Source organism: Armigeres subalbatus, chromosome 2 (genome assembly GCF_024139115.2).
Source record: "Armigeres subalbatus isolate Guangzhou_Male chromosome 2, GZ_Asu_2, whole genome shotgun sequence".
In the NCBI taxonomy this organism is placed as follows: domain Eukaryota; kingdom Metazoa; phylum Arthropoda; class Insecta; order Diptera; family Culicidae; genus Armigeres; species Armigeres subalbatus.
In genome coordinates, this window is record NC_085140.1 from 426,895,592 (window position 1) to 426,922,873 (window position 27,282).

At 41.4% G+C, this 27,282-nt stretch overlaps 1 protein-coding gene across 4 annotated transcripts in view; it reads right to left on the reverse strand.

Moving 5' to 3' along the window:
- The window catches only part of LOC134217890 (angiotensin-converting enzyme), a 531,134-nt gene that overhangs the window by 498,276 nt on the left and 5,576 nt on the right, over nucleotides 1-27,282 (reverse strand). The gene's annotated exons all lie outside the window — the stretch shown is intronic.

Here is a 27,282-nt window from a genome sequence, read left to right on the forward strand (position 1 = left end):
GGATTGATTCGCTAAAAAAACTTACGCGGATACATTCGTGCAGAAAATCGTTGTAACTAAATTTTCAAATGGCTATATCTCAGTGGTTTTTCAACCGATTTTCTCAGTTTTTTCACCAACCTCTTAGCCATCTCTTCTAGTTTCTGGACATTGCAAAATATTGTATCTAGGGGTGTTCAATTTTTCACTAGAGCTGTGGGAGTAAAGCAACGGATTTAGAAAAATGCGATTTTGAAGATATACTTATATTTCATTACCAAAAATGATATCTATTCATATAGTGATGATGGAAATGATAAAATAACAAATAAAAGACATCACCTGGAACATAAGAACACATTTTGAGCATCCCTACTATGCATACGATGATAATTCGGTACCTTTAGGAACCTCTTTATACTAGACGATGTATGAAGCTTCAGAAAATGTTTTCAAGCATGTTGTCTACTGTGAACTTGTTAAAATAAATGTAAACTATATACGAAATATGTGTGATAATAAATTATGATGTTCTAGGATCTCCGAACTGTACTGGAATTTGAATCAAATGGTCTACCGAATGAACCAAGGCATCCATGATGTCCTCAGCCGCGGTGTCAACCCAATTATGTCCTCCGAGTATTTGTCTTTCACTTCCATCTCAAATCCAGGCATTTGGGATGTTGTAAGATCTCCAAATTGTCCTGGAGTTTGAATCAAATGGTCTACCGAATCAACCAAGGCTTCCATGATGTCCCATATCGCGGTATCAACCCAATTATGTCCTCCGAGTATTTATCTTTCACTTGCGTCTCAAATCCAGGCATTTGAGTTGTTGTAAGATCTCCAAATTGTCCTGGAGTTTGAGTAAAATGGTCCATCGAATCAACACAGGCATCCATGATGTCCCCAGTCGCGGTATCAACCCAATTATGTCCTCCGAGTATTTATCTTTCACTTGCGTCTCAAATCCAGGCATTTGAGTTGTTGTAAGATCTCCAAATTGTCCTGGAGTTTGAGTAAAATGGTCTATCGAATCAACCAAGGCTTCCATGATGTCCTCAGCCGCGGTGTCAACCCAATTATGCCCTCCGAGTATTTATCTTTCACTTGCGTCTCAAATCCAGGCATTTGAGATGTTGTAAGATCTCCAAATTGCCCTGGAGTTTGAGTAAAATGGTCCATCGAATCAACACAGGCATCCATGATGTCCCCAGTCGCGGTATCAACCCAATTATGTCCTCCGAGTATTTATCTTTCACTTGCGTCTCAGATCCAGGCATTTGAGTTGTTGTAAGATCTCCAAATTGTCCTGGAGTTTAAGTAAAATGGTCTATCGAATCAACCAAGGCTTCCATGATGTCCTCTGCCGTAGTATAATCCCAATTATGTCCTCCAAGTATTTATCTTTTACTTCCGTCTTAAATCCAGGCATTTAAGTTATTGTAAGATCTCCAAATTGCCCTAGAGTTTGAGTAAAATGGTCCATCGAATCAACCAAGGCATCCATGATGTCCTCAGCCGCGGTGTCAACCCAATTATGTCCTCCGAGTATTTATCTTTCACTTGCGTCTCAAATCCAGGCATTTGAGTTGTTGTAAGATCTCCAAATTTTCCTGGAGCTTGAGTAAAATGGTCTATCGAATCAACCAAGGCTTCCATGATGTCCTCTGCCGCTGGATCACCCCAATTATGTACTCCGAGTATTTGTCTTTCACTTGCGTCTCAAATCCAGGCATATGAGATATTGTAAGATCTCCAAATTTTCTTGTAGTTTGAATCAAATGGTCTAACGAATCAACCAAGGCTTCCATGAAGTCCCCAGCCGCGGCATCAACCCAATTATATCCTCTGAATATTTGTCTTTCACTTGCGTTGCAGTTTCAGGCAATTGAGTTGTTGTAAGATCTCCAAATTGACCCGGTATGAGTAAAATGGTCTATCGAACCAACCAAGGCTTTCATGATGTCCCCAGACGCGGTTTCGACCCTGTTATGTCCTCCGAGTATTTATATTTTACTTGCGTCTCAAATCCAGGCAATTGAGATGTTGTGAGATCTCCAAGTTTTCCTGGAGTTTGAGTAAAATGGTCTACCGAATCAACCATATCAACTCTCAACAACCGCGATATCAACTCTTTTATGTCCTTCGAATATTTGTATCTCACTTGCACCTCAAATCCAGGCATATGAGATGTTGTAAGATCTCCAAATTGTCCTGGAGTTTGAGTAAAATGGTCTATCGAATCAACCAATGCTCCAATGATGTCCCCTGCCGCAGTATTAACCCAATTATGTCCCTCACTTATTTATTTTTCACTTGCGTCTCAAATCCAGGCATTTGAGATGTTCTAAGATCTCCGAATTGTCCTGGATTTTGAGTAAAATGGTCTATCGAATCAACCAATGCCTCCATGATGTTCTAAGTCGCAGTATAAACCCTATCATGTCCTCCAAATAATTGTCTTCCGCCTGCGTCTCAAATTCAGGCATAGGGGATGTTGACAGATCTTCAAATGGTTCTAGAGTATGAGCAAAATGGTCTATTCAATCAACCAAAGCTTTCATGATGTCGTCAGCCGCGATATCAACTCAATTACGTCCTCCGAGTATTTGACTTTCTCGTGCGTCACAAATCCAGGCATATGAGATGTTGTAAAATCTCCAAATTGTCCTGGAGTTTGAATCAAATGGCCTACCGAATCAACCAAGGCTGCCATGATGTCTTCAGCCACGATATCAACGCAATTTAGTGGACATAATTGTTTTTAAATTACTTTCCAAATGAACCACGACTTGCAAATCAACCCTACCTTGAAATATGTCTCCAGCAGATGTTTTTATCCAATCTTCCGAGCCCATGCACATGTTTGGTATATAAAAATGCGATGTTATTAGTCCCCCAAATCGCCCTGGATGTGGATCAAGTTGTCTGTCAACCAAATCAACCTCGCCTGGAACTATGTCTCCAGCGAAGGTATGTATCTAATCATGTCTTTTGAGCTCATGCACACATTTAGTCGAGTCATTTACGAGACACTAAAGAAGGCCTCGCATATCTGGTAAGTTACAATTAAAAATTGTCTTATGACAAGTGATTACCCAAATCATGCAGCTAGGGATGACAGTGTACCGGAGTGTGAGATTTCTGCTGCCGTGACTGGTCCTACGTAGTACTTAACGTACTCCTCCCAAAACAACACGCTTTACAATGCCTTTCTGAAATGTTTTCGATTCCCTCATTTTCTCGATTCAAAGAGAAAAAACCGAAATAAACCAGGTAGTAAGTGATCTCTCCTTTCTTCCGTTTAACCAAAACACCAACCTTTTTGGATTGTTTCCCCATTCTCTTCATAACTTTTGAAAGCAATGACCGTCGACTAGAGTGTGCCAATTACAGAGGGATCACCCTTCTGAACTCGGCGTACACAATTCTTTCGCGTATTCTGTTTAACAGACTGGCACCGCTAGAAGAATCCTTCGTCAGCGAATACCAGGCAGGTTTTCGTGAGGGTCGATCAACGACGGATCAGATGTTCTGCCTGCGATTGATCATTGATGAATTCCGGGAGTACAACTTGCAGACTTACCAAAGTTCTTGTTGGTGTATCGGGTAACCACCCCATCCCCCTATTTTTTGGCGATAATGGACATCAATATGCTTGCCTATACGTTCCATTCTAGTGTCTTCTTCCGTTTACCTCGAGGACACCATTACTAGGACCTGATTGTACCAATTTCATCAATGAGGATCGGATTTAACGAGACATGCCCGAAATTAGACTACGACTGACAAAGTGATGTTCTTAAAATTGAGGTTTTTAGAGTAAAATTTCATTAAGACAAACATACACTGTCGAATGATAATTATAATAATAATAAACAATAAACATCATAAGTAAAGTAATCAACTCATATGCCTGGATTTGTAATTCAAGTAAAAGACAAATACTCGGAGGTCATAATTGGATTGGTAGCGCGGCTGGGGACATCATGAAAGCTTTGGTCAATACGATAGACCATTTGATTCAAACTCATGGACAATTTGGAGATCTTACAACATCTCAATTGCCTGAGACTGCGACGCAAGTGAAAGACAAATATTCAGAGGACATTATTGAGTTGATGCCGCGGCTGAGGACTTCATGGAAGCTTTGGTTGATTCGGTAGACCATTTGATTCAAACTCAAGGACAATTTGGAGATTTCACAACATTTCAATTGCCTGAAACTGCGACGCAAGTGAAATACAAATATTCAGAGGACATAATTGGGTGAATACCGCGGCTGGAGACTTCATGGAAGCCTTGGTTGATTCGGTAGACCATTTGATTCAAACTTCAAGACAATTTGTAGATTTTACAACATCTCATATGCCTAGATTTAAGACGCAAGTAAAAGACAAATACCCGGAGTACATAATTGGGGTGATACCGCGACAGAGGACATCATGGAAGCCTCGGGTGATTCGATAGACCATTTTACTCAAACTCCAGGACAATTTTGGGTTCTCACAACAACAGGTATTTGACCTGGATATGAGACCCAAGTGAAAGATAAATACTCGGAGGACATAATTGGGTTGATACCGCGGCTGGGGACATCATGGATGCCTTCGTTGATTTGATAGACCATTTTACTCAATCTCCAGGGCAATTTGGAGATCTTACAACGTCTCAAATGCCTGGATTTGAGATGCAAGTGGAAGACAAATACTCGGAGGACATAATAGAGTTCATACTACGGCAGAGGACATCATGGAAGCCGTGGTTGATTCGACAGACTATTTTACTCACACTCCAGGACAATTTGGAGATCTTACAACATCTCAAATGCCTGGATTTGAGACGCAAGTGAAAGATAAAAACTCTGAGGACATAATTGGGTTGAAACCGCGGCTGAGGACATCATGGATGCCTTCGTTGTTTCGATAGACCATTTTACTCAAACTCCAGGGCAATTCGGAGATCTTATAACATCTTAAATGCCTGGATTTGAGATGCAAGTGAAAGACAAATACTCGGAGGACATAATAGGGTTCATACTACGGCAGAGGACATCATGGAAGCCGTGGTTGATTCGACAGACCATTTTACTCAAACTCCAGGACAATTTGGAGATCTTACAACATCTCAAATGCCTGGATTTGAGACGCAAGTGAAAGATAAATACTCTGAGGACATAATTGGGTTGACACCGCGGCTGAGGACATCATGGATGCCTTGGTTGATTCGGTAGACCATTTTATTCAAACTCCAGGACAATTTGGAGATCTTACAACTTATCATATGTTTGGATTTGAGACGCAAGTGAAAGATAAATACTCGGAGGACATAATTGGGTTGATACTGAGGCTGGGGGCATCATGGAAGCTCTAGTGAAAAATTGAACACCCCTAGATACAATATTTTGCAATGTCCAGAAACTAGAAGAGATGGCTAAGAGGTTGGTGAAAAAACTGAGAAAATCGGTTGAAAAACTTCTGAGATATAGCCATTTGAAAATTTAGTTACAACGATTTTCTGAACGAATGAATCCTAGTGTTAAAGAACATCCAATGATTTAAAAAAAGGTAGATATCACTTTTAAAAACATTAATTCCTACAAATAAATTCTTGTTATATTCTAGGAGAAGTGTCATTTTCGAGGAATTGTCATTTTCAGGGAAATGTCATATTCGGGGAAATATCTTTTTTAAGAAATTGTCATTTTGGGGAAACGTACGTTATATTCGGGGAAATGTCAAGTTCGAGAAAATTACATTTTCGGGGAAATATCATATTTGTGGAATTTTTTTGAGGAATGGCATATTCGAGGAATTTTCATTTTCGGTCGAAATGTCATTTCCGAAGAAATGTTTTCAATGATATGATACTTCCGGAAAATGTTATTTTCAGGGATATGTTATTTCCGGGAAAATGTTTATTTTTTGTGATTTTTTTTTAATTAAAAGGATTGGTTTCCGGGGAATTTTACAAATTACCTAACTAAAGAATGGGAAATTTATAGTATGCCTAACGTTAGATATGCCTATCGTACATTATGCTTTACGTTTTTCATGCCTGACATACTGATGCTTAACCTCGCGCACCTTACTCCTTCTTTATGCCTCCTGTTTTCCGTTCAACTCCATCTATAATCGCCTTCCAAGGATAAAGGGCATATGTCCCAATTTTTAAGGATATCGGTAAAGGGGTTCAGAAGGTTTACCGCTTTCTCCAATGACTCTCCAACTCCTGCTTAATCGTCCCCTTAGGATTGAGAGTATGTGTCCCAAATTTGGTTCAAACGGGCCCCTGCATTTAAAAGGTACGTAAAAAGTTCGTTTCATTCCCATGTCCCACCATTCTTGCTTCTTTGACCCTCCCATCTATTATATGACCTTATGTTAGAGAATATGTGTTCCACATTTGGTGGAAATCAGTTGAAGAGCTCAAAAGTTACAAAAGATCGTTAACAGAATAATACACCCGGAAAAACCTCCCCCTTTTCCTAATGACTCTTTCAACCCTTTGTTATCTTCCCCTGGGGATAGAGAATGTGTGTTCCAAATCTGGTTGAAATCTGCCAGGGTGTTAACAGTTATCCTGATTTTTTCGTATTCTAAAGAGTTCCTCTCCACTAACCCCCACCCCATTTTTACAATGACCTTCCCTGCCTCTTTGTTATCTTCACCTGGGAATCGAAAATGTGTGTTTCAAATTTAATTGAATGGGGTTAATAACCATGGCGGACATGGGGATTATAACCCAACAAACAATTTTAGCCGAATAAGATAATTTTTCAGCTGAAGAAGACTATTTTTGACTATATAAGCGCTTCCCGGGTAGAGGTGAATAACAAATAAATAACTTAATAATAACTAATTATGCTGTGATATCAGATTTTGTAGTTCCTATGTTGTTCATGAATAACATAAAATAGCATCCGAACAGCAAATTTTGTTATAATAGTAAAATTTGTTATTTTTATGTTATTGTATGGAAGAATAGAACAACAAATGAAGAACACATTTTGCAATCATAACAAAGTTTGTTATTCTTTTATCATTTGCATTTTCAACATATCAATAATAACTGATTTTGATATTTCCCTTTCTGTAAATATTTTGCTATTGGTTTGCTCTTATGATAGCAAAATGAGTTATTTTTGAGCTATTCGCTCGAACAATTTCTGCTATTATTTTAGTTATTTTAGCAACTATATCAAACAAACTAACATCAGATTTTGCTATTCTGTTATTCATATATTAATGGTAAAACTTGTTATTCTTTTGCTATTTTCTTCTACCCGGGTTTACCCGCCACCAATGTTTGTAGGGAAGTTACAATGAATTGTTCGTTTTATGAAGAAAATCTCTCCCCCTTTTCCCAATGACCATCCCACCTTCATTTTTATCTTCTGCTTAGGATAAAGAATGTATGTGGTTGCAATCGGTTCAGGGGTTCAGAAGTTATACTGAATTGCCCATTTTCTGAACAATACCCTTCCCTCCAGACCCCTCCCTTATTTCCCAAATCAGCATCCCATATGATCGGCTCCTCATAGTGATTATGTTTACAAATTTTGGTTGAAATCGGTCCTGGGGGCTAGGAGTTACACTGAATTGCTCATTTTTCAAAGACAACCCCTCCCCCCATACCCTCCCTCCTTTTCAAATGACCATCCCACCCCCTTTGTTATCTTCTCCTTAAGATAGAGGATGTTTGTTCCAAATTTGGTTGAAATCGGTCCAGAGGTTCAGAAATTACACAAAATTGCCCATTTCTGAACAATACGCCTCCCTCCAGACCCCGCTCCCTTTCCGAAATTACCCTCCCATATGATCGTCTCTTCATAGTGAATATGTGTACAACATTTGGTTGAAATCGGTCCTGGGAGTTGAAAGTTACTCAGAATTGTTCGTTTCTACACAAACCCCTCCCCCTTTTTCAAATGACCCTCCCACCCCCTTTGTAAACTTCCGCTGAGGATAGAGAATGTGTGTACAAAATTTGGTTGAAATCGGCCAAGTGGTTCAGAAGTAGTTAGCGAACATACATACATAGATTGGTTTTTATATATATAGAAGAAAAGAAAGAAGAAGAAAAGAAGAAATAGACGAAAAGAAGATAGAAGATAGACCAGCTGTATGTCGCCAAACCCATAATCGCCTTATTCCGGGCAAACGTCTATTTTTAACCATCCAGAAGGAAACACATTAATCATTGCTTTTCACTGGGCAAACCTTGATTTCGATGAAGGGCTGAATTGATCGATAACTTAACAATACCCCCACATCCGCCCTCTTTTCCATAGAGCATCCCTAACCCCCATATCGTCGTTTCCTTGAGATAAAGAATGTGTGTTCCAAATTTGGTTGAAATCGGTCAATGAGTTGGATTTGATTCTGGGAGTTGGGAGTTACATTGAATTGCTCGTTTTTTAAGGACAACATCTTCCCCCATAACTTCCCCCTTTCCACAATGACCCTCCTATCTTCTCCTTAGGATAGAGAATGTTTGTATTAAATTTGGTTGAGATCGGTGTAATGTCATGTAATGCCAATAAGAAGAAGAAGAAGAAGGGATCAACTAGGCTCCCTGTCGAATGAAACTTATTGCAAGAAAATCGGTTAAGGATTACTATAAGAAAAGTTGTCTAATGTTTTTATTAGCTTTTATACACACACATACACACATACATACACATGGACGTTTTCACACACGTTTTCGGAGTGAAATGATAGCCTTTCGATACAACTTTGTTGTACGAGAAAGGCAAAAAGTATTCTGGCCATAACTTCTAAACCCATAGTCCGATCGGGTCAATTTTCAATAGGAAACAATGGGAAACAATTCTGCGTCGAATGGGTAAGTTAAGGGTAAGTGCCTGAAAAATGGGCTAGACTTTTCCACTCGTTGTTGTCTGAAAAAAAAGTATTTTGACCATAACTTCTGAGCCCATAGTCCGATCCGGCCAATTTTCAATAGGAAACAATGCACTATGGTCCAGGATACAGATTTACGCGGAAAGATGCATTTTACGCCAAACTATATTTTTAGAAAAAACTGTTGTTCTACACAATTGTTCGAAATAGTAAGGCCATCATTATGGTGCAACCAAAAAATAGGGTGGCCCATCATATAAAAAATAGAAAATATTTTTTTTATTTCTCGGAATATTGACATGATATGTTCTACAAAGTTGTAGCGCAGCTTATTCCAATCAATTTTGCTATAAAAACTTTTTCTGTAGCTCTTAAGTTGGCTGATTTAGAGCAATTTTACTTAATTGGATTAGGGTGTACCTAAAAAAAACAGTATTTTTAATCTACTTTTTTGTTTTGGATTTCTCGAAAAAGTCGTCTTCAGGTGACTTTTAGAGCTCAAAAAAATGCAACTTTTGATGGGTAAATATGCTCAATATCTTTTACCGATCAAAAGTTATAATCGTTTTTCTGTCAAAATTACATTTTTTTCATAAGTTGATATCTCCGGTTAGGGCAGACCAAAAAAATATGTTTACACGGCATTTGAAAGAAAAATTCATATTCCTTATTATGTCAAAAAATTGGAGATATGTTATTTTTTTATCTCAAGTTTTACCAATTTTACTAAAATCAAGTTTTTTCAAAAAAGCTGATATAACTCGACAATGGAAGAAGATACAGACGATATTCTTATAGCAAAACACGCGTTTTGGAAAGCCCCAAAAGTCTTCAGAAGGTGTCATTTGTGAAAAACGAAAAAAATCTACAGATTTAACAATTTTATAAGTTTTATCATTATCATCGTATTGCAAAATTTACGAGAAAAGATGCATTTTCGGCCTAAAGCATACTTTTAACCTTCTTCGGATATTAGAAAAAACTTACGAATAAGATGTTGGGGTCATATTGACCCAGAAATGTAAATGCTTATAAAATAGTCAAATTATAACCGAATCACAAAGTTTATATACCGTTCGAAAGATAAACTCATCAATTTTGTGGCTATGTGGTGATATGCTGGTTCTGGAGACAATGGCCACCGGGAAACGACTTCCACGGGGACCTTGTCGGTCATATAAGGGGAGCATAAAAATCGCTCCATATATGCCTTTCGATCGCTAATTCTTCATAGATTCTCCTAAAACGGTTATGTTTGGTCCATGAGAGGGCTTCCGATGAAAGTGGCCCCCGGGGAACCCGCAGGAGGGGACATTTCCGTTTTAGCACCAAAATATACCGTGCAGCGGTTCTGTCGTCATGATTTTCCACAAAATAGATGATTGATGCGCTCGAAATCGCTAAGTGACCACATTGGCCACTCTTGGAGCCTATGAGGTGCCCCCGGGGCACCCGTAAAAGGGGACATTTCCGTTTTTACACCAAAATATGTCTTGCGACGGCTCTTTCGTCATGGTTTTCCACAAAATAGATGATAACGCGCTTGACATCGATAAAAGACCACATTGGCCACTCCTGGTACATGCAAGGTGCCCCCGGGGAACCCGCAGGAGGGGACATTTCCGTTTCAGGACCAAAATATACCGTGCGGCGGCTCTGTCGTCATGATTTTCCACAAAATAGATGATAATGGGCTTGAAATCGATAAAAGGCCACATTGGCCACTCCTGGTACATGCAAGGTGCCCCCGGGGAACCCGCCGGAGGGGACATTTCCGTTTCAGGACCAAAATATACCGTGCGGCGGCTCTGTCGTCATGATTTTCCACAAAATAGATGATGATGGGCTTGAAATCGATAAAAGACCACATTGGCCACTCCTGATACATGCAAAGTGCCCCCGGGGAACCCGCAGGAGGGGACATTTCCATTTTAGCACCAAAATATGCCGTGCGGCGGCTCTTTTGACATGATTTTCCACAAAATAGATGATTATGCGCTTGAAATCGATATTTGACCAAATTGGCCACTCCTGGTACATGCAAGGTGCACCCGGGGAATCCGCAAGAGAGGACATTTCCAATTTAGCACCAAAATATACCGTGCGGCGGCTCTGTCGTCATGATTTTCCACAAAATAGATGATTATGCGCTTGAAATCGATATTTGACAACATTGGGCGCTCTTGGAGTCAACCAGGGGCCCCCAGGGAACCCGTTGAATAGGATATTTCCGTTTTAACACCGAAATATGCCGAGCGGCGACTCTTTCGGTGTGTTTTCCCACCAAAGAGGTGGTTATTCGCTCGAAATCAATAAGTGACCACATTGGCCACTCTTGAACCTATGAGGTGCCCTTGGGGAACCCATAGAAAGGGACATTTCCGTTTAACACCGAAATATGTCGTGCGGCGGCTCTTTCGTCATGATTTTCCACAAAATAGATGAGTGTGCTTGGAATCGATAAGTGACCACATTGGCAACTCTTGGAACCAATGATATGCCCATGGGGAACCCGTAGATGGTGATATTTCCGTTTTTATACCGAAATGAATAAGTGACCACATTTTCCATTTTGGAACCTATGAAGTACCACCGTGGAGCTCATAGGAGAGGACATTTCCGTGCTTACTCTTACTCTTACTTAGGGCCGATGCCCACGTAGCGTGTTTTCAAGCTGCGTGCACACCGCGTCCACGCAAGGTACCCGGCATCAAATGTAGTCGTGCACACGTTTACTCCATTTGATGCTGGGTACCTTACGTGAACGCGGCGTGCAAGCAGCGTGAAACAATCTTTGCGTGGACATCGGCCCTTAAAGACGTGCCGTGCAGCGGCTCTTTCACTATAATTTTTCATCAAATAGTTGGTTAAGCTCTTGAAATCAAATATCAACCCGGGGGAACCCCAGGCCCAGTTTCGGTAATTGTGGAATGCCGTGAAGAATTCATTGAAAGTGTCTGTGCACACAAAATCTCACTCAATTTTAGGAACTTTTCCTCAACCGAATTGCTCGCAGTAAATACCATTCGACGAAAATCCTGCCCTATTATTTCCTATTAAAAAATGGCCAGATCAGACTATGGGCTCCGAAGTTATGGCCAAAATACCAATTTCAGCAGCTGCATGGGAAAATCACTTTTCTGGCACTTATGCTCATCCGATTGGCTTGCAATAAGTTGCGTTCAGCAGAAAATTTTAGAATGCAAATAAACAAATATGAAAAATAAGAGCTATCTACCTATTAGTGTTATAATAGACTTTTCTTATATATTTCTCAACCCTTTTGAAAGAACGATAAAGGCACCATCACCACTAGGTAGATTAATCTTGTTTTTTTTTCTATCACATAGGTCATTCGTTCTGAACTTAATATCTATAACCTACACGGTACCCGCAGGAGTCTCAAATTTTTTTTATATCGAAATGTTGCGTTCATATCATTGTCCACGGCGATCGGTGAAAACCTCAAACTTCTATGAGTCGATTTTGAAGGGACCATCGACTAATGCTAATATCGAGATGCGGAATAGAAAATCCTTGGAGAGCTGTTCGAAGGAATCATCACAGTAGCCCAGAAACTATTTTTTAATTTGACTCAGTACTCAATTGCAAATGAAGAACAATTTCAAGCGCATAATCAACTTTTTGAAGACTTGTGGCCAGGGTAGACAATGATAGACGAAGATAGAGCTGCCGCAAGCAACACAGTACATTTGATATAACCATGAAAATGTCTTCTCCTACGGGTTCGCAGGGCATCTCAAAGGTTCCAAGAGTAGACAATATCACTAATCAACTCCAAGCACATGACCATCTGTTTGGTAGAAAATAACAAAGAAAGAGCCACCGCACGGCATATTTTGGTGTTAAAATAGAAATGTACTCTTCTACGGGCTCCCGGGGGCACCTAATAGGTTCTAAGGGTGGACAATATGTCAAAAATCGATTTCGAGGGCACCTATTTGAAGGAAAATCACGACGAAAGAGCCGCCGCATGACATATGTTGGTGTAAAAATGGAAATGTCTTCTTCTACGTGTTCTCCGAGGTTTCAAATGTAGCCAATGTGGTCACTTATCGATTTCGAGCGCACGTCCATCTGTTTGATGGGAAAACACCAAAAGAGCCGCCGCACGGCTTATATTGGTGTAAAATGGAAATGTCCCCTTCTACGGGTTCCCTGGGGGCCCCTCATAGGTTCCATGTGGTCACTTATCGATTTCAAGCGCATAATCATCTATTTTGTGGAAAATCATGACGAAAGAGACGCCGCACGGCATATTTTCATGCTAAAACGGTAATGTCCTCTCATACGGCTTCCCCGGGGGTACCTTGCATGTACCAGGTGTGGCCAATGTGGTCATTTATCGATTTCAAGCGAATAACCATCTGTATGATGGAAAATCATGACAAAAGAGCCAACGCACGGCATATTTTGGTGCTAAAACGGAGATGTCCCCTCCTGCGGGTTCCTTGGGGGCACCCTGCATGTAGCAGGAGTGGCCAATGTGGTTACTTATCGATTTCAAGCGCATAAACATCTGTTTGATGGAAAATCATGACAAAAGAGCCGACGCACGGCATATTATGATGCTAAAACGGAAATGTTCCCTCCTGCGGGTTCCCCGGGGGGCACCTTGCATGTATCAGGAGTGGCCAATGTGGTATTTTATCGATTTCAAGCGCATTATCATCTATTTTGTGGAAAATCATGACGACAGAGCCGCCGCACGGTATATTTTGGTGCTAAATTGGAAGTGTCCTCTCTTGCGGATTCCCCGGGTGCACCTTGCATGTACCAGGAGTGGCCAATTTGGTCACTTATCGATTTCAAGCGCATAACCATCTATTTGGTGGAAAATCATGACAAAAGAGCCGCCGCACGGCATATTTTGGTGTTAAACGGAAATGTCCCCTCCTGCGGATTCCCCGGGGGCACTTTGCATGTACCAGGAGTGTCCAATGTGGTCTTTTATCGTTTTCAAGCCCATTATCATCTATTTTGTGGAAAATCATGACGACAGAGCCGCCGCACGGTATATTTTGGTCCTGAAACGGAAATGTCCCACCTGCTGGTTCCCCGGGGGCACCTTGCATGTACCAGGAGTGTCCAATGTAGTCTTTCATCGATGTCAAGCGCATTATCATCTATTTTGTGGAAAATCATGATGACAGAGCCGTCGCACGGTATATTTTGGTGCTAAAACGGAAATGTCCCCTCCTGCGGATTCCCCGGGGGCACCTTGCATGTACCAGGAGTGGCCAATGTGGTCACTTATCGATTTCAAGCGCATAACCATCTGTTTGGTGGAAAATCATGACAAAAGAGCTGCCGCACGGCATATTTTGGTGCTAAAATGGAAATGTCCCCTCCTGCGGGTTCCCCGGAGGCACCTTGCATGTACCAGGAGTGGCCAATGTGGTCTTTTATCGATTTCAAGTCCACTATCATCTATTTTGTGGAAAATCATGATGACAGAGCCGCCGCACGGTATATTTTGGTGCTAAAACGGAAATGTCCCCTCCTGCGGGGGCACCTCCCCGGGGGCACCTTGCACGTACCAGGAGTGGCCGATGTGGTCACTTATCGATTTCAAGCGCATAACCATCTGTTTGGTGGAAAATCATGACAAAAGAGCCGCCGCACGGCATATTTTAGTGCTAAAATGGAAATGTCCCCTCCTGCGGGTTCCCCGGGGGCACTTTGCATGTACCAGGAGTGGCCACTTTCGTCGGAAGCCCTCTCATGGACCATACATTACCGTTTTAAGAGAATCTATGAGAAATTAGCGATCGAATGGCATATATGGAGCGATTTTTATGCTCCCCTTATATGACCGACAAGGTCCCGTGGAAGTCGTTTCCCGGTGGCCATTGTCTCCAGAACCAGCATATCACCACAGAGCCACAAAATTGATGAGTTTATCTTTCGAACGGTATATAAACTTTGTGATTCGGTTATAATTTGACTGTTTTATAAGCATTTACATTTCTGGGTCAATATGACCCCAACATCTTATTCGTAACTTTTTTTGTGGGGTCGTTCCTGTTGCACGTTAAAATACTTTTTTCATGTCAGATGCTTCATTTCCACAAAATATTAAAAGTCAAGAAATTTCAGAACGATCGGATTATCAGGTGAAAAGTTATTCTACTTTGAAGTTTCGTTTTGGGTCAAATTGACCCCAACATCTTACTAAGGTTAAGAAAAAAAAATTATTCAACAAAGTTGTTCTGGATACTCGGGCCCTTATTATAGAGTTATCGAAAAATAGGGTGGGCCGTTCTATAAAAATGTGAATTTTTTATTTTTTTTTATTTTGCGGAATATTGTCATAAAATGTTCTACAAAGTTGTAGCGCAGCTTTTTCCAATCAACTTTTGTGTAGCTCTTAAGCTCACTTGTTTAGAGTAATTTTACTTACCAGAATTAAGGTGTCCCTAGAAAAAACAAAATTTATGATCTGCTCATTTAGTTTTTTATTTTTCACGGATGTCCCCTTCTGAAGACTTCTGGGGCTTTCCAAAACGCGTGTTTTGCTATAAGAATATCGTCTGTATCTTCTTCCATTGTCGAGTTTTATCAATTTATTTTTAAAAAAACATGATTTTAGCAAAAATAGTAAAACTTGAGATAAAAAAATAACATATCCCCAATTTTTCGACATAATAAGGAATATGAATTACTCTTTCAAATGCCGTGTAAACATATTTTTTTGATCTGCCCTAACCGGAGATATCAACTTATGAAAAAAATAATTTTGACAGAAAAACGATTATAACTTTTGATCGGTAAAAGATATTGAGCATATTCCCCCATCAAAAGTTGCATTTTTTTGAGCTCTAAAAGTCACCTGAAGACGACTTTTTCGACTCTAAATCAGCCAACTTAAGAGCTACAGAAAAAGTTTTTATAGCAAAATTGATTGGAATAAGCTGCGCTACAACTTTGTAGAACATAACATGTCAATATTTCAAAAAATAAAAAAAAATCTATTTTTATATGATGGACCACCCTATTTTTTGGTTGCACCATAATGATGGCCTTACTATTTCAAACAATTGTGTAGAACAACATTTTTTTCTAAAAAATATGGTTTGGCGTAAAATTCATCTTTCTGCGTAAATCTGTATCCTGGACCATAGTGCAATGGGACAGGATTCTGCGTCGAATGCAACTTGTTGAGTATTCTTTACTATCATCGAATAATAGTAAAAATGTAGAAAATAATATCACTTGATAATTTTCCCTTAAAACTACAAATAATGAATTCGTTTAACGATAATTCGTACTACGGGCAAATTAGCTCAAAAGCCTATCCACGGATGCATATGGAGTAGCTAGGGGGGTAAGCCGGAAACAAACTGTGTGACGAGATATTTTGAACTGCTCTGGTTAAATCAGAACTCGTCATCTTCGACGAAGAAACGCTTACACTGTTTTATGTTCATTTTTTTACAACCGGTTTTAAAATTCTATCATCCGAACTACCGGAACTGTTTTTTTTTTAATTTGTAAATTCGTAACACTTAATAATCTATTGAGATTCTACTAGTTGTGAAATCACATTTTTTAATATTCCTAAGAATATACTACTCAGATCTCTATTGGTTGTGCTCGAAAAATGATTGAGTTCTTAAAACAAACCAGTGGATCGGTTCAGGTTAAGTACAAGATAAATAAGCTAGACTTTTTACGAGATTTTAGTCTAAAAAATTGTATTTTGGCCATAACCTCTTAATCCAATTGTCGAAACGAGGCAATTTTCCGCGTTGAATGCGAGTGAATCGGTTGAGCATGAGTGTAATAAAAATGCACTAGACTTTTTACGAGATCTTGGTATAAAAAATTGTATGTTCTTAACTTCTAAGCGCATAGTTCGATCCGGTCAATATTCAATAGGAAACAATGGAGCAGGACTTTGCGTCGAATGGAATCTGAGTGGATCGAATATGGATAAGTGCAAGAAAATAAGCTATACACTAAGTTTTTTTTTCGAGCTCAATCGGGCCCCGCTAAAAAAAGCTCAGTAAATTTTATAACTGAACCTCGGCAAAAAATTTCGTTTATTAGCTGGTTATTTACTTATTTCAGCAACCGAAACGTCACTTTTAAGTCTTCTTCAGCTAAAAGACTAGATTATTCAGCTAATATTGTTTGTTGGGAAGGCTGTTGAGAACGATTTTATTAATGAACAGCTATTTTTCAAGCAATACTGTCTTCTTCTCTTCTATATAATAAAAATAAAATGGTCTGTGTTCGTATCCGCATAACTCGAAAACGACTGTATGGATTTCCTTCATTCCTTCAGTAGATATGTTCGTTATCGATTCCTACGGGTTTATATGAGATTTTTTTATGCGAAAATAACGAGTAAGGTTGAGTAAATCGTGAAAAACTAAAATTAAGATTCACATCTCCGCCTACTATGCAGGATAACGTCTGCCGGGTCGACTAGTTGAGAATAAATCTTTAAAAATGTTTACCGTTTAATGGCCGGAGATGATTGACATGTGTGGGTTCGATTCCCGCCCCGGTAAGAAGAAAACTTTTCGTTATGTGGGTGTTATTTGTCACGCCCATTTCCTCATGCTAGGTGTTAAAGGGTGGTATGGACTTCTAAAGTACTGTGCAAAAAGATAGGATAAGTAATGGTCAAGGAGCGATTGCGCTACTGAGATTTCTTGAACAGTACGGAGCTGACAAGGAAAACGAATAATTATGCAGTAGCAGGCGTATTGCAGTAAAGAAAACATAGATTGACGTCTTCCCTTGCGGAATAATGTACTGGTGCATTATTCCGCAAGAAAAGTGACGTTTTGGTAAGTTGTTTTCATTTCTGTTTTTTACCAATAATTTCAGGTCTACTATTTTTACGACTGGTGGCGATCTTCAAGTGTAGTGATGTGGAAGGCCATGTAGTTGCTGCAAATGGTCATGTGCTTGGAAGCGGCGATGTCAATTAGGACGTTTAAGTTCATCAACCATAGGGCGCTGATCTTTCCACTAGTCGGTTTAAACTTATCCTGGCCAACCTGAATGTTTCAATATCCTTTGCAGATTTTGATGACATAGCTTGAGCAGCTGTCGTACTTGCGTTCGAGCTGGGTGGATAATGAGTGTACATCCTTCTCTGCATAGTGTCTCTGATGGTAGCTGATCGTGTGTTTCTGATGTCCAGATCGTGTGTGTTGTCGCCGCTCTGATAAATGTTTTGATGACCTGCAAATCTTCGAACCAATGATTCCTCCAAACACACTTCCTGCAGCGGTGCAATGGCGAATACGCATTCCTTCAGCACATCGGCAAATGTGCTTTCCACTTAATAAAGTTAAGCGTTTTGTAGTAGCACCGAGTTTCTAACCACTAGAAACCAAATTCTATTTTTTTTTCGGAATACGGATGGTACGCATAATTTAAAAAAAATATTTAATAGCGCTCTTCGAAAAGTCAAGGGGTGGAAATTACAACAACAAAATAGAAAAACAGCACGGACACCGTTTAGGAAATTCATAAAACTTTTCTCAAATGAATATAGTTCGTTCGAAATCCAAGGGCGTTAATTCAACGTAGAGTAAGTTGCTATGCTATATAGATCAAAGTGTATGTAATTGAAGAATTGACAACATGTATAAATAAAAAAAATATTTTATTTTAGAACTTTAATAAAGTATTTTTTAAAGATAGTTTAAGTTCCGCTCTTATACATTAATAATGCTTTATAGGTACATGGTCTTCAAGTGCTTGCGAGTGACTCATGTGTATGCGAGTTCATTTAAGCGTCAATTTATGTTCATGGGATTAAGATTTATCGGAAAATGGTGAACGATAGATTTGTTTAGCACTTTATCGAAGTGAACTGGCACACAATTTTTTTTCAGAAGCCGTTCGTACATTCAGAATCCGTTACTACTACTACTACAGTTTTGGATGGCTATATCTCAGTGGCTTTCCAATTGATTTTCTCCATTTCAACAATCTCAACAATTTCTTAGCTATCCCATCATATACTTGGACATTACAAAATGATGGTTCAATTGCTTGTAGAATTCCTTCGAAAAGTTCTCCTGAAAGTACATCGGGAAATCCGGTCCAAAATTTTTTCAGCGATTTAAATAAGGAATACCTTCCCTTTGCGGATTTTTTTTCGAGTTTTTTTCGAGGTAATTAGGAAATTCACCCAAAATTGCATTGGAAATTCAGTCAAGAATATATCCAAAAACAACTCCTTCAGGAATTCAAACCAAACGATTTTTTTTCTTTCAAGAAATGTCTTTAAGATTTCCTCCAAGAATCGCTCCATGCAATCTTTAAGAAACTCCTTCGGATATTCCAACCAAAAATCCATCGTGCATCCTCTCGAAAGAGCTATTTTCTGGAGCAGTTTCTGGGAGGGCCCGGTACGGTAAGATGCGTGGTACAAAGCAAGACCATACCGCTGGCTGGGTTCGATTCCCGGTGCCGGTCCAGACAATTTTTGGATTGGAAATTGTCTCGACTTCCCTGGGCATAAGTATCATCGTTTAGCCTCATGATATACGAATGCAAAAATAGTTTCCTGGTTTAGAAACCTCGCAGTTAACAACTGTGGAAGTGCTCAATGAACACTAAGCTGCGAGGCGGCTCAGTCCCAGTGTGGGGATGTAATGCCAATAAGAAGAAGAATAAGAAGAACTTGTTCTGAAACTTCGAGGAGATCAACGGTTCGGTTCGATTACTTATGAACTATTTGTGAGGTTTCACCCGAAAAGCCGAAACCTAAAAATTGCAAATAGCAAATACCTATCTAAAATACGAGGAAGGCTCATAAAATGTTCGGCAATTGCGGTACATTTACGCCTCCTCTTGAAATAACATGAACACAATATCACAAAAAAAACCCTAGTTAATCCATCTAGCGGTGATGATGCCTTTCTCGTTCGTTCATGATAATAGTCTGAATAACACTGATAGCTGAGTGGAACTTATTTTTTATACGCATTGTTAAAATCGCTGCCGAACGCATTTGTTGCAGCCATAGAATACCCTCTATACTTCTGGAGAAATTCCTTGAGTAACTTCCCCAGGAATTCCTGAAGGATTTTCCGAAGGAATTCCTGAATGAGTCTGCGGAGGAATTCCTGAAGGAACATCCGCGGGAATTCCTGAAGGAATCTCTGGAGGAATTCCTGAAGGAATCTCTGGAAGAATCCCCGAAGGAACTTCTGGAAGAATCTATGAAGGAACTTCCGGAGGAATTCTCGAAGGTTCTTTCGAAGGAAGGAGGAAGTCCTGATGGAACCTCCTTAGGAATTCCTAAAAAAAATCCTGAAGGAACTTTCGGAGGAAATCGTGAAGGAACTACCTAAGGAACTCCTGAAGGAACTCTCGGAGAAATTCCTGAAGGAACTTCCAGAGGAAATTGTGAAGGAATTTCTGGAGGAATTCCTGAAGGAACTCCCGGCGGAATCTCTGAAGGAACCCTCGGGAGAATTTTTGAAGAAACTTATGAAGGAATTGCTTGAACTTGAAGCCACTTTCGTAGAAATTTCTGAAGAAACATCAGGAGGAATTCCAACGGAACTTTCGAAGAAAATCAAGAAAGAACTTCCCGAGGAATTATTGAAGGAACTTCCGAAAGAATTCTTGAAAGAACTTCCGAAAGAATTCTTGAAAGAACCCCCGAAAAAATTCCTTCATGAACTTCTGGAGGATGTCCTGAAGGAATTTCCGGAGAAAATCGCGAAAGAACTTCCGGAGGTATGGTTTAAACAAACGGAGGAATTTCTGAAGGAACTTCTAGAGGAATTCTCTAAGGAGCTTCCGGAGGTATTTCTGTAGAAACTTCTGGAGGAATTCATGAAAGATCTTTCGGAGGAATATCTGAAGAAATTTCTGGAGGAAGTACTGATGGCCTTCAACCCTTATTACGAAGGAGTTCCTGGAGGAACTTCTGGAGAAATTCCTGGGGGAACCTCAGGAAGAATCCCTGAAAAAACTTCCGGAGGAATTCTTCAGAGAACTGCCGGAGAAATTCCTGAAGAATCTTCCGGAGGATTTCCAGAAGGAATCCTTGAAGGAACTTTCGGAGGAATTTCTGGAGGAACTTCCGGATGAATTATTGAAGAAACTTTCAGCAGGAATCCTGAAGAAACTTCCCGGAGGAACTTCCGGAGGAATTCCCGGAGGAACTTCCGGAGGAATTCCCGGAGGAACTTCCGGAGAAAATTCCCGGAGGAACTTCCGAAGAAAATTCCCGGAGGAACTTCCGGAGGAATTCCCGGAGGAACTTCCGGAGAAAATTCCCGGAGGAACTTCCGGAGAAAATTCCCGGAGGAACTTCCGGAGAAAATTCCCGGAGGAACTTCCGGAGGAATTCCCGGAGGAACTTCCGGAGGAATTCCCGGAGGAACTTCCGGAGGAATTCCCGGAGGAACTTCCGGAGGAATTCCCGGAGGCACTTCCGGAGGAATTCCCGGAGGAACTTCCGGAGGAATTCCCGGAGGAACTTCCGGAGGAACTTCCGGAGGAACTTCCGGAGGAATTCCCGGAGGAACTTCCGGAGGAATTCCCGGAGGAACTTCCGGAGGAATTCCCGGAGGAACTTTCGGAGGAATTCCCGGAGGAACTTCCGGAGGAATTCCCGGAGGAACTTCCGGAGGAACTTCCGGAGGAATTCCCGGAGGAACTTCCGGAGGAATTCCCGGAGGAACTTCCGGAGGAATTCCCGGAGGAACTTCTGGAGGAATTCCCGGAGGAACTTCCGGAGGAATTCCTGGAGGAACATCCAAAGGAATTCCTGGAGGAACATCCAAAGGAATTCCTGGAGGAACATCCAAAGGAATTCCTGGAGGAACTTCCAAAGGAATTCCTGGAGGAACTTCCAAAGGAATTCCTGGAGGAACTCCCGAAGGAATTTCTGGAGGAACTTCCGATGGAATTCCTGGAGGAACTTCCGAAGGAATTCCTGGAGGAACTTCCGAAGGAATTCCTGGAGGAACTTCCGAAGGAATTCCTGGAGGAACTTCCGAAGGAATTCCTGGAGGAACTTCCGAAGGAATTCCTGGAGGAACTTCCGGAGGAATTCCCGGAGGAACTTCCGGAGAAAATTCCCGGAGGAACTTCCGGAGAAAATTCCCGGAGGAACTTCCGGAGGAACTTCCGGAGGAATTCCCGGAGGAACTTTCGGAGGAATTCCCGGAGGAACTTCCGGAGGAACTGCCGGAGGAACTTCCGGAGGAATTCCCGGAGGAACTTCCGGAGGAATTCCCGGAGGAACTTCCGGGGGAATTCCCGGAGGAACTTCAGGTGGGACGTCTGGTGGAACTTCCGGAGGAATTCCCGGAGGAACTTCCGGAGGAATTCGGAGGAACTTCCGGAGGAATTCCGGAGGAACTTCCGGAGGAATTCGGAGGAACTTCCGGAGGAATTCCCGGAGGAACTTCCGGAGGAATTCCGGAGGAACTTCCGGAGGAATTCCCGGAGGAACTTCCGGAGGAATTCAGGAGGAACTTCGGAGGAATTCGGAGGAACTTCCGGAGGAACTTCCGGAGGAACTTCCGGAGGAACTTCCGGAGGAACTTCCGGAGGAATTCCCAGAGGAACTTCCGGAGGAATTCCCGGAGGAACTTCCGGAGGAATTCCCGGAGGAACTTCCGGAGGAATTCCCGGAGGAACTTCTGAAGGAATTTCCGGAGGAATTCCTGGAGGAATATCCAAAGGAATTCCTGGAGGAATATCCAAAGGAATTCCTGGAGGAATATCCAAAGGAATTCCTGGAGGAACATCCAAAGGAATTCCTGGAGGAACTTCCAAAGGAATTCCTGGAGGAACTCCCGAAGGAATTTCTGGAGGAACTCCCGAAGGAATTTCTGGAGGAACTCCCGAAGGAATTTCTGGAGGAACTTCCGATGGAATTCCTGGAGGAACTTCCGAAGGAATTCCTGGAGGAACTTCCGAAGGAATTCCTGGAGGAACTTCCGAAGGAATTCCTGGAGGAACTTTCGAAGGAATTCCTGGAGGAACTTCCGAAGGAATTCCTGGAGGAACTTCCGAAGGAATTCCTGGAGGAACTTCCGCAGGAATTCCTGGAGGAACTTCCGAAGGAATTCCTGGAGGAACTTCCGAAGGAATTCCTGGAGGAACTTCCGAAGGAATTCCTGGAGGAACTTCCGAAGGAATTCCTGGAGGAACTTCCGAAGGAATTCCTGGAGGAACTTCCGAAGGAATTCCTGGAGGAACTTCCGAAGGAATTCCTGGAGGAACTTCCGAAGGAATTCCTGGAGGAACTTCCGAAGGAATTCCTGGAGGAACATCCGAAGGAATTCCTGGAGGAACTTCCGAAGGAATTCCTGGAGGAACTTCTGAAGGAATTCCTTCGGATGTTCCTCCAGGTAGCCCTTCGAAAGTTCCTCCAGGAATTCCTTCGGAAATTCCTCCGAGAGTGCCTATGGGAATTCCTCTGGTAGTTTCTGCGGGAATTCCTCCGGGAATTCCTCCGGAAGTTCCCCCGGGAATTCCTCCGGAAGTTCCCCCGGGAATTCCTCCGTAAGCTCCTTTGGGAATTCCTCTGGAAGTTCCTTCGGGAATTCCTCCGGAAGTTCCTTCGGGAATTCCTCCGGAAGTTCCTTTGGGAATTCCTCCGGAAGTTCCTTTGGGAGTTCCCCCGGAAGTTCCTTTGGGAATTCCTCCGGAAGTTCCTTCGGGAATTCCTCCGGGAATTCCTACGGAAGTTCCTCCGGGAATTCCTCCGGAAGTTCCTTCGGGAATTCCTCCGGAAGTTCCTTCGGGAATTCCTCCGGAAGTTCCTTCGGGAATTCCTCCGGAAGTTTTTTCGGGAATTCTCCCGGAAGTTCCTTCGGGAATTCCTCCGGAAGTTCCTCCGAGAATTCCTCCGGAAGTTCCTTCGGGAATTCCTCCGGAAGTTCCATCGGGAATTCCTCCGGAAGTTCCATCGGGAATTCCTCCGGAAGTTCCATCGGGAATTCCTCCGGAAGTTCCATCGGGAATTCCTCCGGAAGTTCCTTCGGGAATTCCTCCGGAAGTTCCTTCGGGAATTCCTCCGGAAGTTCCTTCGGGAATTCCTCCGGAAGTTCCTTCGGGAATTCCTCCGGAAGTTCCTTCGGGAATTCCTCCGTAAGTTCCTTCGGGAATTCGTCCGGAAGTTCCTTCGGGAATTCCTCCGGAAGTTCCTCCGAGAATTCCTCCGGAAGTTCCTTCGGGAATTCCTCCGGAAGTTCCTTCGGGAATTCCTCCGGAAGTTCCATCGGGAATTCGTCCGGAAGTTCCTTCGGGAATTCGTCCGGAAGTTCCTTCGAGAATTCCTGGAGGAAGTTTCGAAGGAATTCCTGGAGGAACTTCCAAATGATGTTCCTCTGGAAGTTTCTTCGGGAATTCCTCCGGAAGTTCCTTCGGGAATTCCTTCGGAAGTTCCTTCGGAAGTTCCTTCGGGAATTCGTCCGCTAGTTCCTTCGGGAATTCCTCCGGAAGTTCCTTCGGGAATTCCTCCGGAAGTTTCTTCGGGAAATCCTCCTTCGGGAAGGACTTCCGTAGGAATTTGTCTTATTTGTCTTATTTCTCCTATTTGTCTTATTTGCTTTATTTGTCTTTTTTGTCTTATTTGTTTTATTTGTCTTATTTGTCATATTTATTATCAATAGTTTATCTTATCTCATTCCTATATTTGATTTCAATTTATATATTTGGTATCCTCGTGTTCACAAATAGGAATACGCTTTTTTCTAGTGTCACGCTAGATACAAATTTGACAGACTTTCTATCGCTCTCATCGCTCCTTTCCGGCCGTGCGCCACAAGAAAATATGCTGTTGACTGCTCTCCTGAAATGGTAACTTTTGTATGGAATTTAAAAAACTTGGTTGAAGTAAAAAGAGCTTCCTGCAACATTTTTTGCGGTGACATATACTTTTTATTACATCAAGATGATCGTTGGAAAAATTCAAAACTCTCGTCAGTTGGGTTTTGCGAAATTCGATTCCTTTGTGCCTCAAATCATCGGAGAGAGGTACTGAGAAGCGAAAATTTCAGTTGTACAATAGTTTAGTATTTAGAGCTTAATTCAAATTTGGGAAATTGTAGGGCCATAAAATTTTGTAGGAACATTCCTTGATAAATTTCAAAGAGATTGTCAGTTGGGATAAGCGAAATTCGGTTCCAATTCCAAGTTATAGACATTTTAGTACGAAAATAGCGCTCTACCGCGAGAGCTTCCCTCAGACCTTAAGAATTCCTTTAGAAATGACTCCGGAAATTCCTTCGAAAATTGCTCCGGGAAATTCTTCTTAAATTTCCTCGGGCATTTCTCTGGATTCCTCCGGATTTCTCCGGATTCCTCCAGGAATTCCTCCGGTAATTCTTCCTTGAATTCATCTGAGAGTCCTTCATAATTGCTCTGGGAATTTATGAAAGAAATTCCTCCGGGAGTTTCTCCAAAGATTGCTTGGGGAATTCCTATGGGAATTCCTCTGGAAATTTCCCCAGAAATATCTTCGGGATTCAATCGGGGATTCCTTTTGAAATGCCACCAGGTATTCTTCCAAGAGTTCCTCAGAGAATTCCTCCAAGAAACTCTTCCAGGAATCATTTCGGGAAATCTTTAAGGAACTTATCCGAGAAATTCCGGGTTTTCCATCAGAAATTCCTCTGGGAATTCCTCAAGGAACTTTTCCGGGATTTCCTCCATTAAATCCTCCTGAAATCCCTCAAGGAATTCCTCCTTTTTTTCAACCGATAATTTCTGCAGGTATTCCTCCAGAAATTTCTCCTGGAATACCACCAAGAGTCCGTCGGAAATTTCTCTAGGAATTCTTTCGGGAATTTCCTCCAAAAAAATCATATGGGAACTCCTACGAGAATCCCTGCAGGAATATCCCCAAGTTTTTTTGTACAGAATGTTCTCCAGGATTCTCTCGAAATTCTTTCATGAATTCCTTTAGGAATTTTTATGGGAGTTCCTCCTGGAATTCCTCCGGGAGTCCTTTCAAAAATTTCATAAGCAATTCCTCCGGAAATATCTTTGGGAATTGCTCCGGTAATTCATCCGGCAATTTTATCAGATATTCCTTTGGTAATTCTTCCAAGAATCCATTCGGGAATTCTTTCAAGAATTCCTCCAGGAATTTCTCAAAGGATTCTTGTGGAAATTATTGCAAGATTTTTTCTAAAAATTCCTCAAGAAATTCCTCCAGGAGTTTCTCAAGGATTTCTTTGGGAGTTCCTAAAGGAATTCCCTTGAAATTTTCCTCAAGTATTTCTTGGGGAATTCCTTTAGAAACTCTCCGAAGCAATCCTTGAGAACTCCTGGAGGAATTTCTGAAGAAATTCTTGGAATAATTTCCGGGAGAATTCTTTAGAAATTCCCGGTGAAAATTCTTCAAGGAATTCCCTGATGTATTCTTGGAAGAATTGCCAGAAGAAAATCTGGTGGAATTGCCGGATGCATTCTTGGAGGAATACCCGGTGAAATTCCCGGAGAATTTCCCGAATGAATCTCCAAAGAAATAGCTTAAGAAATTTCCGAAGAAGTACTCGGAGGAATTCCAGGAGCACATCCTGCAAAAATTTCCGGAGACATTCCTGCAGGAATTCCCATAGGAGCTTCCATAGGATCTTGTGGAGTAGGAGAAGAATTTCCGGGGGAGTTCCTTAAGAAATATCTGTAGGAGATCCAGGAGGAATTCCTGGAAAAATTCCTGGTGGAATTCTCGTACGAATTCCTAAAGGTATCCCCGATTGAATTCCCTAAGATATTCCTTGAAAAATTTCTGGAAAAATTTTGGAGGAGCTCTTGGAAAAATTCCATGAGAAACCCGTGATGGAATTCCTGGAGGAATTTGTGGATCATCTACTGGAGGAATTCATAATGACATTCTTAGAGGAATTCCTGGATGAATTTACAGAAGAATTCCTGATGAAATTTACGAAGAAATTCCTGGAGGAATTCCTGGCAGAATGCCTAAAGGAATTCCCGGAGGATATCGTGAAGCAACACCCGGTGGAATTTCTGGGGGAATTCTCGAAAGAAATCCCGAGTTTTTGGAGGAATTGTGGGACGAACACCCGGAGTAATTCCCGTTCTAATTCTTAGAGGGGTTCCCTGAGGAATTTCCAGTAGAATTTCTGTAGAAATTCCATTAGAAAATCCTGTAGGTATTTCCGAAGGATACTCCTTCAAGAATTTCTCCGGGAATTTTCCCAGGAATCGCCCCGGGAATACCTTCAGGAATTGCCCCGGGAATACCTCTAGGAATTTCTGCTGCAATTTGCTTCCTCACTTTTTGTATTATTTGAAGAGGAATTGGACGCGATTCATGAACCACGAAGCTTATACACTCAGTTTTTATTTCTGCAGCTCGGCAAAATCCGCACAGCCGTGTGCCCAGCAAATAAAAAACTGATATCCCGTCAAAAATGAGATTTGTTAGCTGGATTTCGGCAAT